We start from the raw sequence: 14,988 nt of genomic DNA on the forward strand, positions 1-14,988 counted from the left end.
TGGTGGTTGGAGACTTTATAACTGCCATGTCTGAGAGGAGCCGCACAGCATAATTGAGGCCAGGGTGAGGTTTAGATTTGGCTGATGTCCTCTGATGATTCATTGAATTATGTGAGCAGCAACTGATTAGATTGTATTGCTCCTTCCCTTTACCGTGGATGACAGGATGACAGCTTCGGAATGAGGCCGTATTCAGATTTGATCTGGGCTTCACAGCACACGCACAGATGTAGGATCTTAATTTGATTACCCTGTTGCAGGAAAACTTGTGGTGTATTTGAGGTTCAAAAAGGCTTCTGAAGTTTGTAATTTCCACTTTGAAATTTCAGACTTGATTTTACAACAAAAAAATGTATTAACCCCTACAAAAATGGCCATTAATTATAATCCACATAATGTTTCACATTTCCTGTTGCTGCAGGAGTCAGTTGTACAACTGACTAGGTATCCCCCTTTCCCTTTCTCTCATACACACACACACACACACACACACACACACACACACACACACACACACACACACACACACACACACACACACACACACACACACACACACACGTCCCCCAGGCTACACTGGCCTGTCCATTCCACACAATGTAGACAGACATAAACACTCACTCAGCTGCAAATACACAGTTGTGCTCATGGTGCTCCTCTGCTGTGATTCACTCAGTCACAGTGTTGCACAACACTCCACAACTAGTGGTCTACTTTACAGTGATCTTTACAGTGCACATGTGTTGTTTAAACTGTAGTAGGACTGCATGACTGAATCAACCACACAGCCTTTGCCATCTGTCTATTCAATTGATATAGTTGAGTTGGACGTCAATATATTACTTTTATAGAGGACAGAGTTCTGGAGCTTAATGGTTAATATTGATCAGGACCTTATTTTTGTCATGATTCATTACTCTGTTAAATCATTGTCACAGAAATGGTTTAGAAATAATAATTTGAGGATTCATATGAAATACTATAGGAACAGCATGTGTTGTATCCTTTAAGCCGTAGCCTAATACGTGGGTGTCATCATAAGGGGAAATGGATTCAAAGCCTTTAAATTGATCATGTATATCTTCAGAGAAGGCCTGTACAACCCTAGAACATGCACATTAAAGCAAGGCCAATGTTTAAAGTAATGTGAATATCTGTCTCAAACACAGCCACCCAAACTCGCACTCCCTCTCTCTTGCTCACACACACACACGCACGAACACGCACACGCTTATGGGGGATGGGACTGCGAGAGAGAGAGAGAGAGAGAGAGAGAGAGAGAGCTCGAGTAATGTTTGAAAGCTTGGATCCTTCTATCCCACCGTGGGTGTTCTCTCTGTCTTTCCCCTAAGGGATGCTCTTGTTGTTTTGCGGAGGCAGGTTCAGCTCCAGGATTAATGAAAAGCTAAATCTTAGTAATAAAAATAGCATTTTCATGATCTATTTAACATCGTGCATACCAACGACTCACATTATAGGCACTGTTGACTTATGCTTGCCTACAGCAATGTTTTCTGATGCATTCAGTGCTACTGATGTGATCTCCTCTAGTCGGCTCTACACCCACCCCCCATAGCCCTACTGCCTTCACATGGAGCGTCTGGCGTTTCTCTCATTCTCACTCTAAAGCCATTCTTCATCTTTAGCGGAGAGATGAGAGAACAGAACACAATGGGAAGTCAGAAAAGAGTGGCGGGAAAACCAACAATAATAAGAAAGGAACTCTTTCATCATTAGGTTTCAAATTAATTCGTTTTTTTTCTAAATCGCGTACAAGTATTTTTTGGGAAATATGTTGTTGTTTTTTTAAAGCAGAGTTCAGAAGATACAGAACTCTGTGGTCTTTTTCAAAACAGTAAATGCGTTTTCCCAAAACGATATTATACCGTAAAAATTGCAAATAGATTCATCAAAAGAACACGACTGCCTACAAAAAGATTAACGCAACCTTTCTTATCTCTTGAGTCCAAGCAGACAAAACTTATGGTTACTTGCGTAACCCCGGTTTTCTGATGAGTGAGATCCCAAAAACAGTACCCAAGAGGTCAATTCCTCTGTAGGAGAGGGCCCTTCCAGGCCCCTCGGAAGGCTATCACCCTCGCCATTATAAATTAATATAATGGTCCCCATAATCCGACAGGATATAATTGAAAAGAGAGGGGCTGGTTGCCCAATGGACGAAGAGCATGACACCCTTGCCCGAACCAATCTGCAAGAAAAGTAGGTGCAAACCACACGTACTGGACAACGATTGGGTCGCCTTTCGAGGGAAGGCGACAGGCAAAAAGCCATAGGCTCCAAGGTGCGACAATGGGGAAAAAGTCGACTCAAATATGGGGTTACTGTAGCTACATTAACCTGAAAACCCCTGGGCAGACTGTGGGCATGAACAGTGGCTGTTAGAGCACAATCCACCCATACGCTTAGGGATGATAATGGCAGTAGTAAAGCAAAAGATGGAGGAATATGACGTTTACACGTGTTTCATCTGTCATTTTTTTTAAAGTGCAATAGTCACATCCCAGGGTGAGCTAAAAGCTTAGTCTGTGCGTAAGGGACGTGACCCCCTTAGAGACTACTCCACAGTTATGGATAAACTGTATCCATGTCTGGACCTTGGCAGACCGAGAAAGCGACAAAAGGACATTAACAAGATGAACCTTCTCTCTGTCCAAAAAATCCTGCAAGGAACATAGGACCGTGGAAAACAGTGTAGGGAGGAACAATCTGTATAGTCACACCACTTCTCCACAACAGAAACTGTAAGAACAGAGAGTGTGCATAAGGGGCTGGCGCTCTTTTCCAAGAGGCCTGTCTCTTTCCTTTGGAACCTTTTTTTTCTATCATTGCTGCATTCATGTGCTAGTCGGAACTAGGGTTAGAATAGTAGAGTACGCAAGTTTGAAATTTGCATTAGCAGTTTTTCTCTTGTTATGTCAGTCACTGACACTGACATGACTCTTGTTATGTCAGTCACTCAATTAGCCATGTCAGCTAACAACTTTTAGATTGGTAAATTTAGTCTAGCCAGTTATCTAAACTTATACTAATCATGGTCAAATGCCGACCGGGCATGCAGGGCACGTGCCCAGGGGCCCTGACCTCCATGGGGCACGAATTGATTGCGTTCGTTACTCTCAGTCAGATATTATTAACATGGTGAAAAGTAATGGCGAAATGGGTAGAATTTCAGGACATTTGCTTAAAAACTGCAAAACAGTTCTCTCTGTCCCATGGCAAAAAGAGTAAAATTGCATTAAATGTGTTATAAAATTGCAAAACTTTCTCTCCACCCCATGGCAAAATGTGTAAAACTGCAGAAAACTTGCCTTATAACTGCGATATTTCCTCTCTGCCACATGGCAAAATGAGTAGAATTACATGAAATGTGTTATAAAATGGATAAATATTCTCTCTGACCTAGGGCAAAATGTGTAGAACTGCAGAAAACTTTCTTTAAATCTCCAACATTTTCTCTACACCCCATGGCAAAATGTGTAGAATTGCAGGAAATTAACTTAAAACGTAAATTTTTCTCTCCACCATCAAGATGGGGGCCACAAAACATCTTGCTTAGTCCCCCCCAAAAGGCTGTACATGTGCCGAGCTCCTACTTCCGACTAGTAAGTGAATGCGGCATTAGCCCTTAAGGCTAAAGCCTCTGGGTGAGGATCTATAATTGCTGCATTTCATATGGTATAAGCCAGGATATGTAACTGCCGACCGGAAAAAGCACTAGTCATCGAGGGGCTCAAAGATGATGTGGGAAAGCATACAGCATCACCCACTTCTCCTGGGTGTGTCAGCACTTCCACCCCAAACGGTGTGGTCATAGCAGCGTGTTATGCGATGGGGTCTCCCTGGCCCCTATAGGATCGTCGCTTTTACTAGGCTGCAGTAAATTAGTCTAAGCGGGCTCTCTTGGGGCAGAACAGCCAGCGCCATGATGTAAGACGTCAGGCAATATAGCCGAAGGAAGAAGGAAACAACTGCAGCGCACTATTCCTAATCCAGGGCAGTAGGACAGCTACATAACTGGTATGTCTTGGCCCTGCTCAATGTAGGAGGGTTGTCAAGAGCAAAGATAGTTCCTCAGCTACTCGCTCCAGTGAGATGGAGAGGCAGAGCAGGCAGTGGCCTGGTTGTGTGATCCAATAGCAGTAAAAACGGGATGATGAAAAGCAGAAGCTTTGTGGACTCAGGAGTACAAGATGGCGGTCTGGGGCTCTGACGCCTGTGAGGGAGGGAGCTCCAGAGGGAGAGCCTGGGGGAGACACTCGGGGGGAACAAAAAGTGTGTCTCCTCCATTTCTCATGTGAGCACGGTCACAAAAGTGAGCTGCTACACAGAGAATAGGGTTTTGTCTTAACACAGCCCTGCCTTCCCACTGCTACGAAACTCGGGGAGGGGTAGGAGTAGCAACCGTTAAACCCAAAGAGAGAGGGTAGGGCAGAGAGCCGAAGGCCTTGCATATTATCCTAATCAGTCGCCAGTGCTGCGCCCTACGTTGGACGACTTTCTTACCTCCCCTAGGAGGTGCTTTCCTACAAGTTTGGCCAGGTTCAGGGGCCTAGCCTGAGTCTCGGCAGACTGCTGTATCACCGGGGACCTCAGTCCCCCAAGGCCAGCTGTGAGGCTGGGGCGAGATTCAGGAATCAACAGGCTGTCATAAGGCCTGGGTCTGCATGACTGGCAGAAGTTGAAGGCTTCGCCTTCCTTTTTGCACATATCACACTTCTGGCACATGGCAGCGACAGTGGACCCAAACAACTCCTTTGGTATCCAGGAGGTCCACTTTATTTGTCTGTTAAGCTGGTTGAGCTCAGCTAAAGTGCCTTTTCTCCCACCACCGCTAGGCTTATGGTTTGACCACAGCCTTGAATGGCACTAAGATAGGCACGGAGGCTCAGGTCTGTAATCATACAGATGCCCTCCAAAGGATCTGGGTCTAGGGTGTCTTAGTCAAGTTGTTTTCCCACCTCCTCCAGTAACTCAGCCTGATATGCCAACAATAAAGTAGTCACCTTTAGAGTTCTATTCGCTTAGCCTGAGGCCTTGTATGTTTTCTGAAAATTGGAGGCAGTACAGTAATCCACCATCCCAAAAACAAATCAAATCAAATCAGTTAGCAGATGTTAATGTGAGTGTAGCGAAATGCTTGTGCTTCTAGTTCTGACAGTGCAGTAATATCTAACAAGTAATCTAACAATTTCCCAACAACTACCTAATACACACAAATCAAAGGGGTGAATGAGAATATGTACATGTAAGTATATGGATGAGTGATGGCTGAGCGGCATAGGCAAGGTGCAATAGATGGTATTAAATAGAGTATATACATGTGATATGAGTAATGTAAGATATGTAAACATTATTAAAGTGGCATTATTTAGAGTGGCATTGTATAAAGTGTCTAGTGATCAATTTATTAAAGTGGCCAGTGATTGGGTCTCAATGTAGGCAGCAGCCTCTCTGAGTTAGTGATTGCTGTTTAGCAGTCAATTGGGCTTCAGATCGAAGCTGTTTTTCAGTCTCTCGGTCCCAGCTTTGATGCACCTGTACTGACCTCGCCTTCTGGATGGTAGCAGTGTGAACAGGCAGTGGCTCGGGTGGTTGATATTCTTGATGATCTTTTTGGCCGGGTGCTGTAGGTGTCATGGAGGGCAGGTAGTTTTCCCCCAGTGATGCATTGTGCAGACCACATCACCCTCTGGAGAACCTTGTGGTTGAGGGCGGTGCAGTTGCCATACCAGGCTGTGATGCAGCCCGACAGGATGCTCTCGATTGTAAAAATGTTGTCAGGGTTTTGGGTGACAAGCCACATTTCTTCAGCCTCCTGAGGTTGAAGAGGCGCTGTTGTGCCTTCTTCACCACACGTTCTGTGTGGGTGGACCATTTCAGTTTGTCTGGGATGTGTACGCCGAGGAACTTAAAACTTTCCACCTTCTCCACTGCTGTCCCTTCGATGTGGATAGGGGGGTACTCCCTCTGCTGTTTCCTGAAGTCCACGATCATCTCCTTTGTTTTGTTGACGTTGAGTGAGAGGTTGTTTTCCTGACACCACACTCCGAGTGACCTCACCTCCTCCCTGTAGGCTGTCTCGTAGGCTGTCTGGGTGAACAGGGAGTACAGGAGGGGACTGAGCACGCACCCTTGTGGGGCCCCAGTGTTGAGGGTCAGCGAAGTGTTTCCAACCTCCACCACCTGGGGGCGGCCAGTCAGAAAGTCCAGGACCCAATTGCACAGGGCGGGGTTGAGACCCTGGGACTCCAGCTTGATAATGAGCTTGGAGGGTATTATGGTGTTGAATGCTGAGCTGTAGTCAATGAACAGCATTCTTACATAGATATTCCTTTTGTCCAGATGGGATAGGGCAGTGTGCAGTGGGATGGTGATTGCGTCATCTGTGGACCTGTTTGGGCACTATGCAAACTGAAGTGGGTCTAGGGTGGCCGGTAAGGTGGAGGTGATATGATCCTTGACTAGTTTCTCAAAGCACTTCATGATGACAGAAGTGAGTGTTACGGGGCAGTAGTCATTTAGTTCAGTTATCTTTGCTTTCTTGGGTACAGGAACAATGGTAGCCATCTTGAAGCATGTGAGGACAACAGACTGGGATAGGGAGCGATTGAATATGTCCATAAACACACCAGCCAGCTCATCTGCGCATGCTCTGAGGATGCGGCTAGGGATGCCGTCTGGGCCAGCAGCCTTGCGAGCGTTAACACGTTTAAATGTTTAACTCACGTCAGCCACAGAGAATGAAAGGGGGGGCGCAGTTCTTGTTAGCGGGCTGCGACGGTGGCACTGTATTATCCTCAAAGCGAGCAAAGGTATATAGTTTGTCTGGAAGCGTGGCGTCGGTATCCATGACGTGGCTGGTTTTCTTTTTGTAGTCTGTGATTTCCTGTAGACCCTGCCACATAAGTCTCGTGTCTGAGCCGTTGAATTGCGACTCCACCTTGTCCCTGTACTGGCATTTCGCTTGTTTGATTGCCTTGCGAAGGGAATAACTACACTGTTTATAGTCATATTCCCAGACCTCTTTCCATGGTTAAATGCGGTGGATCACGCTTTCAGTTTTGCGCGAATGCCGCCATCCATCCACAGTTTTGGGTTAGGGTAGTTTTTAATAGTGACAGTGGGTACAACATCTCCGATGCACTTCTTTATAAATGCACTCACCAAGTCAGCGTATAGGTCGGTGTTGTTCTCTGAGGCTGACCGGAACATATTCCAGTCCGCGTGATCAAAACAATCTTGAAGTGTGGCTTCTGATTGGTCGGACCAGTGTTGAATGGTTCTCGTCACTGGTACATCCTGTTTGAGTTCTGCCTATAAGATGGTAGAAGCAAGATGGCGTCCCTGGGAGTGAGGCGCTGATGTCGTTAGTAACACAGCGCGAGAGGCTGAGGAGGTGAGCCAGTCACGGCTCCACCATGAGAGTGTTGACAAACCCGGATTCCTCCATACATGATATAGTCTTGTGAGTGTGCATATAGTCAGTGCAAGATAGGGTCAGTGCAGATAGTCCAGGTAACCATTTAATTAACGTTTTAGCAGTCTTATGGCTTGGGGGTAGAAGCTGTCGCTGAGCCTGTTGGTCCAAGAGCCGATGCTCCGGTACCGCTTGTCGGATGGTGCAGAGTGAACAGTCTATGGCTTGGGTGGCTGGAGTCTTTAGCAATTTTTCGGGCCTTTCTCCACCTGATATAGAGGGCCTGGATGGCAGAGAGCTCAGCCCCAGTGATGTACTTGGATGTCTGCACCACCCTTTGCGGTTGAGGTGTGAGAGAAAAATGATTTACTTACCTGATTTGTTTGATATTAGTAGTTAGCAATTATTACTTAACAAATGGGAAGACATGAGTTAAAGATTACATTACATAGTCAAGATGTGGTGGGTGAAACTGAGGTACAGAGCCTGGAACAGTTTAGAACAATCCCTCATTGTCTCAAAATCATCCTTGCATCTGGGAGACTAAGCCATGGTGGGTTTAAGACATCAACCCCGTGCAGATAATGACCGGATGAACCCAGAGTGGCTTATGATGCCCCAATCTGCATGGGAGGGGTTGAACCAACCATGACTAAGCATTCTTAGGGTCAGCTATATATAGTACTCTGCATTTTTGTAAAGGTTAGTTCACTCGGTCCAACACTCAAGGGTGTGGGGTCGACCAGCCTCATTATTGCAATAATTAATCGATATTGAATAAAGATGATTGTTTGAAGAAATGACAGTCTCTCTCACTTGATTAGAATATTCCACGACAGAGGGCAGTGCATTTTCCATACCAAGTGGGGATGCAGCCAGTCGAGATGGTGCAGCTGTAGAACTGTTTGATGATCTGAGGGCCCATGCCAAATATTTTCAGCCTCCTGAGGGAGAAGAGGTGCTATCGTAACCCTTTTCATGACTGTGCGGTGTGTGTGGACCATGTTATTAAGTCCTTAGTGATGTGGACACCAAGGAACTTGAAGCTCACAACCACTCCACTACAGCTCTGTTGATGTGGATGGGGGCGTGCTCTCCCCTTTTTCACCTGTAGTCCAAAATCAGCTCCTTGGTATTACTGACGTTAAGGGAGAGGTTGTTGTCCTGTCACCACACTGTTAAGTCTCTGACCTCCTCCTCATGGCAACCATTGTCGTGTCATCAGCAAATTTAATGATGGTGTTGGAGTCGAGCGTGGCAGTCGTGGCTGAACAAGGAGTACAGGAGGAGACCAAGCACACACCCCTGAAGGTCCTCCCATGTTGAGGGTCAGCATGGTGGAGGGGTTGTTGCCTACCCTCACCACCTGGGGCCGGCCCATCAGGAAGTCCAGGATTCAGTTGCAGAGAGAGGTGTTCAGTCCCATGGTCCCCAGCTTGATGATGAGCTTGGAGGGGATTACGGCATTTAACGCTGAGCTGTAGTCTACGAAACGCATTCTCACATAGTTATTTCCCCTCTTGTCCAGGTGGGAGATAGCAGTGTGAAGTGCTATTGAGATTGCGTCATCTGTGGATCTGTTGTGGCGGTATGCGAATTGGAATGGGTCTAGGGTGTCTGAGATGAAGGTGTTTATGTGTGTCATGACCAGCCTTTCAAACCACTTCATAATTACAGATTTGAGTGCTGCAGGGCGATAGTCATTTCGGCAGGTTACCTTGGAGTTCTTGGGAATAGGGGCAATGGTGGTCAGTTTGAATGTTGGGATCACAGACTGGGACAAGATTGAAAAGACACTTGCCAGTTGGTCTTTTCAACACGCCCTTGTATTCTGTATGGCCCAGCATCCTTGCGAGTGTTAACCTGTTTAAAAGTTTTACTCACATCAGCCACGGAGAGTGAGATCACATATCCGGAACAACATGGGCTTTCACGCAGACTCAGTGTTTTGTTTCTCGAAGCGATCAAGCTAGCCAGCAAGCTAGTCAAGTTAGCCTTGCATGGTGAGCTAACCAAGTCTCAATAGCTGCCAACAGAGACTGAAAAGTAGAAATAGAATTTCTACTCTAAAACAAAAACTTTCAGGAAATACTCAACCTCCCGATAGGGTCTGATGACCTACGCTTGGCAGTGATATCCTTCACAATTTGCTTGTAAGCAGTTTAAGCAGGCAAACAGGAATACAGCCGATCTGAGGAGAGCTAGATTAGTGATAATCTTCATGAGGCAGAGAAGCAAGAATAACCAGAGGGCAGGAGAGTTTCTCCTTTTATGGAAGTGAGGCTCTCACCTCATTCGCCAATCTACATGTCTGTCTCCAACAGACACTTTTGATAGGTACTTATGAGAGAGTAGGCGGTCCTAGTGAACCCCCATATGATACATTGAAAAGAGTATTTGAAAGAGAACAGAGTTATTTTGTCTTTTAAAAATCCCAGTAGTTCAGTACATCCATAACTAAATAATGAGGATCAATATTGGAAGGACAACTATACAAAGGTGCAGAATTATGGCCAATTATTATTCTACTTTTCTGAATATTTCCTCAAACAATTTCATACACTTCAAATCCAATATTATTCTTCATATATATATTTTAAAAATAAGCACATTGTGTTTAGGATTCATTCATCGGTATCATCACAACCCAAGTAGGAAGTAGAGGGGGCTATTAACTTCTATGGGCTACGTGGGACGCTAGCGTCCCACCCGCAGTACACACCATCAACCGCCAGTGAAATATCAGGTTGGCAAATTCAAAACAACAAAATCTCATAATTCAAATTTCTCAAACATACAACTATTTTATACCATTTTAAAGATGCACTTCTCCTTAATCCAACCAGATTGTCCGATTTCAAAAAGGCTTTACGCCGAAAACATAAAGTTAGATTATGTTAGCACAGAGCGTCAACAAGAAAAACCACACAGCCATTTTTCAAGCAGGAGAGGCGTCACAAAAACCAGAAATACAGCTAAAATTAAGCACTAACCTTTGATGATCTTCATCAGATGACACTCCTAGGACTCAATGTTACACAATACATGTATGTTTTGTTCAATAAAGTTCATATTTATATCCAAAAACCCCATTTTACATTGGCGCGTGATGTTCAGAAAATATTTTGCCTCCAAAACTTCCGGTGAATGAGCACAACAATGTTCAGAAAATATTTTGCCTCCAAACTTCCGGTGAATGAGCACCACAAAAATACTCATCATAAACGTTGATAAAATATTAAACTGTTATTCAAAGAATTATAGATAAACATCTCCTTAATGCAACCGCTGTGACAGATTTCAAAAAAGCTTCACTAGGAAAGCACACTTTGCAATAATCTGAGTACAGCGCTCAGAAAACCAAATCAGCAATATAGATACCCGCCATTTTGGAGTCAACTAAAATCATAAATAGCATTATAAATATTCACTTACCTTTGATGATCTTCATCAGAATGCACTCTCAGGAATCCCAGGTCCACAATAAACGTTGTTTTGTTCGATAAAGTCCAGAATTTATGTCCAAATACCTCGTTGTTGTTTGCGCGTTCAGTAAGCTACTCCAAATTTAGGAAGCGCGCCGAAAATTTCACGACGAAAAGTAAAAAAAGTTATATTTACGTTCGTAGAAACATGTCAAACGTTGGATAGCATCAATCTTTAGGGCCTTTTTAACATAAAACTTCAATAATATTCCAACCGGACGATTCCAATGTCTTGAAAAATGTTATGGAACATAGCTACCTCATCACGTGAACGCGCGCCACTGAACTCATGTCATTTTCTGAGTCACCAACTTCAAGGCCTTCTTGTTCGCTCTCTGTTCACTGCAAAAGCCTGAAACAAGGTTCTAAAGACTGTTGACATTTAGTGGAAGCCTTAGGAAGTGCAAAATGAACCCTAAGTCACTGTGTGTTTGTTAGGCAATGAGTTGAAACGACTACAAGCATCAGATTTCCCACTTCCTGGTTGGATTTTTCTCAGGTTTTTGCCTGCCATATGAGTTCTGTTATACTCACAGACATCATTCAAACAGCTTTAGAAACTTTGAGTGTTTTCTATCCAAATCTACTAATAATATGCAAATATTTGACTCTGGGCCCGAGTATTAGGCAGTTTACTCTGGGCACGCTTTTCATCCGAAATTGAAAATACTGCCCCCTATACCTAAAAAGGTTAAATATTATATATGTCCATTGGGGTGGGGGCAGAGTAGATGCCTGTTGAGAAGGGGGGGAGTTCAATGGGGGAGCAGGTACAGTGGTTCTTCGTTTAAATGTTTTGAGCTTATGCTGCGACCGTTAGTGGTAGATGGTGACACTCTGTCATTGCACCACTCTATCACAAGTGGGAGTTAGAACGATGATCTATCGGTAGTGTAAACTGTGGCACAAATTGACAATCTTTTCGTAAATTAATGGATGTGTTTTCAGTCTGAGGGTCTCTCTTCTCTGGCATTAGAGTCCTGCATCAGGCAACAACAACAAAAACTGTCAGTGGTCCTGGAGTTAAGAGAGAATGTGGGTAAATACAATGGGGGAATTACACTTGACATGTGAGCTGACGATTTTCGAAAAATAGGCACGGTGGCCTTTTTGTTTCTCCCTCTAAAAACAAAAAAATATAATTCTAAATAACAAACTGGCTTTATGTACAAATTAGTAAGAATGTCTCACCCCATGTTCAAGAATGGCCTTTTCCCCATTATTCAGATTTTAACCACTCACCTTCGGTTATTTGAAAACGAAATAATCTCCAAAATATCTTAATTTTTTAAACAAGCCATAGAAAGTTGGTTGCAATTTGTTTAATCCATCTGAAAAGACAGAACAAATAATGTGGTTAAATTCAAATATACTAAGTGATAAAAAAAGTTATCAATTTGTATCTTTATCAAGTGGAAGGGGGAAAAAGTAAGGAGCTTGTCTGTCGGCCCTGCATTAAAGACCAAAATTGGTTAAATAAAAATATATACTAGTTTCATTTAAGGACCAAAAAACAGCTGTGACAGCTGTGCCATATAGATTGCAAAATAGTTGGGAAGAGATTTTCAATGTACTGATTCCATGGCACATGGTCTAAGAATTGGCACGCAATTTTTTGTTTATTATAACCTACTGCAGGCCTAAAAGCTATGGGTTTAACCTTCTGAATGAATGATTAGATTGAAGATAGAAGCCACCTCTTAATGAGTTACGAGAGCTGATCTGTTATCCAAGGATTATTATTATTATTAACCCTGCACTATAATTATATAGAAGGCCCTTAGATATTCTTGGTAAGGTTTAACATTTCTAAATCAATATCACAGACCAGATTTTCCCTAACGAAAAATGCCCCTTAGATATTAATTTAGAATCCTCCAATCTTCTAAAGTTAATTCGATCTACAGGGACATTTTACTGATCTGCGAGTATTTTCTTTTAGAAGCCGCCTCTTAATGAGTTCCGAGAGCCGTGTCATACCAATTATTATTGGATTATTCACCACGTGTTAGTATAACATTGAAAAATATGTGCATTTCATTTTTTTTCAGTAATATATTTGTACCACTTTACATGCTGTGTTTTTATTTACAGTAGTGATGGACAGCTGGAGGCATTTTGTTTTTCAAAAGCATAGCAGGCTGTGAATTCTGCAAACAACGTTTCCATGATGGGCTATAAGCAGGACAATAGACTTTTCAACCTTTACGAAAGGATAGTCTAATAGTTCGGCTGCTGTAAGTGTGAAAAAAATTGCAATGTATAAAGTACTCTAAAGTTTTACATTTCTAATTCCAAACCTCATGCAACCGCAAAATGATGGATCAAGCATATACTGTACAGTATTTGTACATCAAAATCTTTATGCTTTCATTAATAAAATAATGATAAAATACCTTTTAAAAATGCAGATCTTTTTTTTCAACTATCAGTAGGACAATAGGGAATAAATATCACTGAATGACAGAGCATGGGGACTGATCTTGATAAATCAATCAGATTTCTATGTTTGGATTATTTTGCTCTTCACTCGCAGTCACTTAGTAGCTTAGGCCTACTCCCGACTGGTCCCGTTGTACAGCGCCATATTTTCCTAATGGAAACACTTAGGCCTACATCGGCTAGAGTAAGAAATGCAATTAATTAAGCTACAAAAAGAGACACATTCTCTGAGGGCAGAGATACGGGCGACAGCTGATGCATTGGTCCAGAGCCAGGTGGTATTGGCGGAGAATCACTCATCATTGATGGAGAGTCAGTCGGCATTGGCGGAGAGTCAGGTGGAGAATGATGGGTTGAAGAGGGTGAGGAACAAGATGGAGTCACAATCCATTCCAGACACACCTGTGAGCTCTGGAACTCCACCTCCTGTTTGTGAACGCTGCAAACAACGTGTCCTTGACAGGCCAGAAGCCATCCACCCTTGATGGGCTATCATCAGGACAATAAACTCTTGCCGAGTTTAGGGACTTTACATGTACAGTATTAATGGATGTTTGCGAGGCATGTCACTTCTCCCATATCTTTTGCATAGCCCACCAAATGCACTGTTTTCGAACCACATCTGGATGGATCCATAACAAATTACTATGGGAATAAATATCACTGAATGACAGAGCATGGGGACTGGTTTTTATAAATCAATCAGATTTTATGTGGAAATGTAAGGATTATTTTGCTCTTCACTCGCAGTCACTAAGTAGGCTAGGCCTACTCCCGACCGGTCACGTTGTACAGCACCATATTTTCCTAATATTAAAAACAGTCAAATACATTCCTGAATTCAATCGCTTTAGCCAACATGTTGGTTTATTAATTGTTTAAATATTCAAGGCTCCCTTTGTTATTTAATTTTATAACTAAAATGGTTGAATGTATTTAAAGACATGTATGACTTGTATGCTGTGTGATGACATGCACAAATTAACGAATTATTGATATACTGTATATTGAAGTAGGCCTGTATGCCAATAAGTAAGTTACGCTAAAACAGCTACAGTAAACAGGACTCTACAGCTCCATGACATTTCAATAACTTAACTTCTCAAAGATGCCCTCTGGTGGTCAAACTAGCATTAACTAGCATTAATGGCAACAATGGCTGACACTTAAATAACGTGCCATAGAATCCTGCGGCACCCCGCAATCTGTGCTGCAGTATGACGCAACTCTTAAAGGAAGAACCACTGTAACTGAATAGTGGTGTCTCTTCAGCACTCTGATGGTCTGGGGGTAGAAGCTATTGGCCAGTCTGTAAGTTTTAGCCATGATGCTCCTGTACAGCCCGCATATGAGTGATGGAAGTAGGGAGAACAGGCCGTGGCTCGGTTTAGTGCATCATGTCGGGGGATCGCATCGCAGCAAAGGCCCCATGATGATGAACTTCATCCATGGAAATCTAGGAAATCAGCCCCCAAACAAAGCCCACCTCTCTGCCACCCCCACTCACCCAGAAAGCCTTTGAAGCAATCTCTGGCTTCTCAGGATGTCAGCTAGCATTACCGTAACCCCCTTACGCCTGCGATCAGGGCCCAGCCATGCTGGCAGGCAAATGGGTCCAGAGTG

This window comes from Salmo salar, chromosome 22 (genome assembly GCF_965601325.2).
Source record: "Salmo salar chromosome 22, fSalSal1, whole genome shotgun sequence".
NCBI classification, from domain to species: domain Eukaryota; kingdom Metazoa; phylum Chordata; class Actinopteri; order Salmoniformes; family Salmonidae; genus Salmo; species Salmo salar.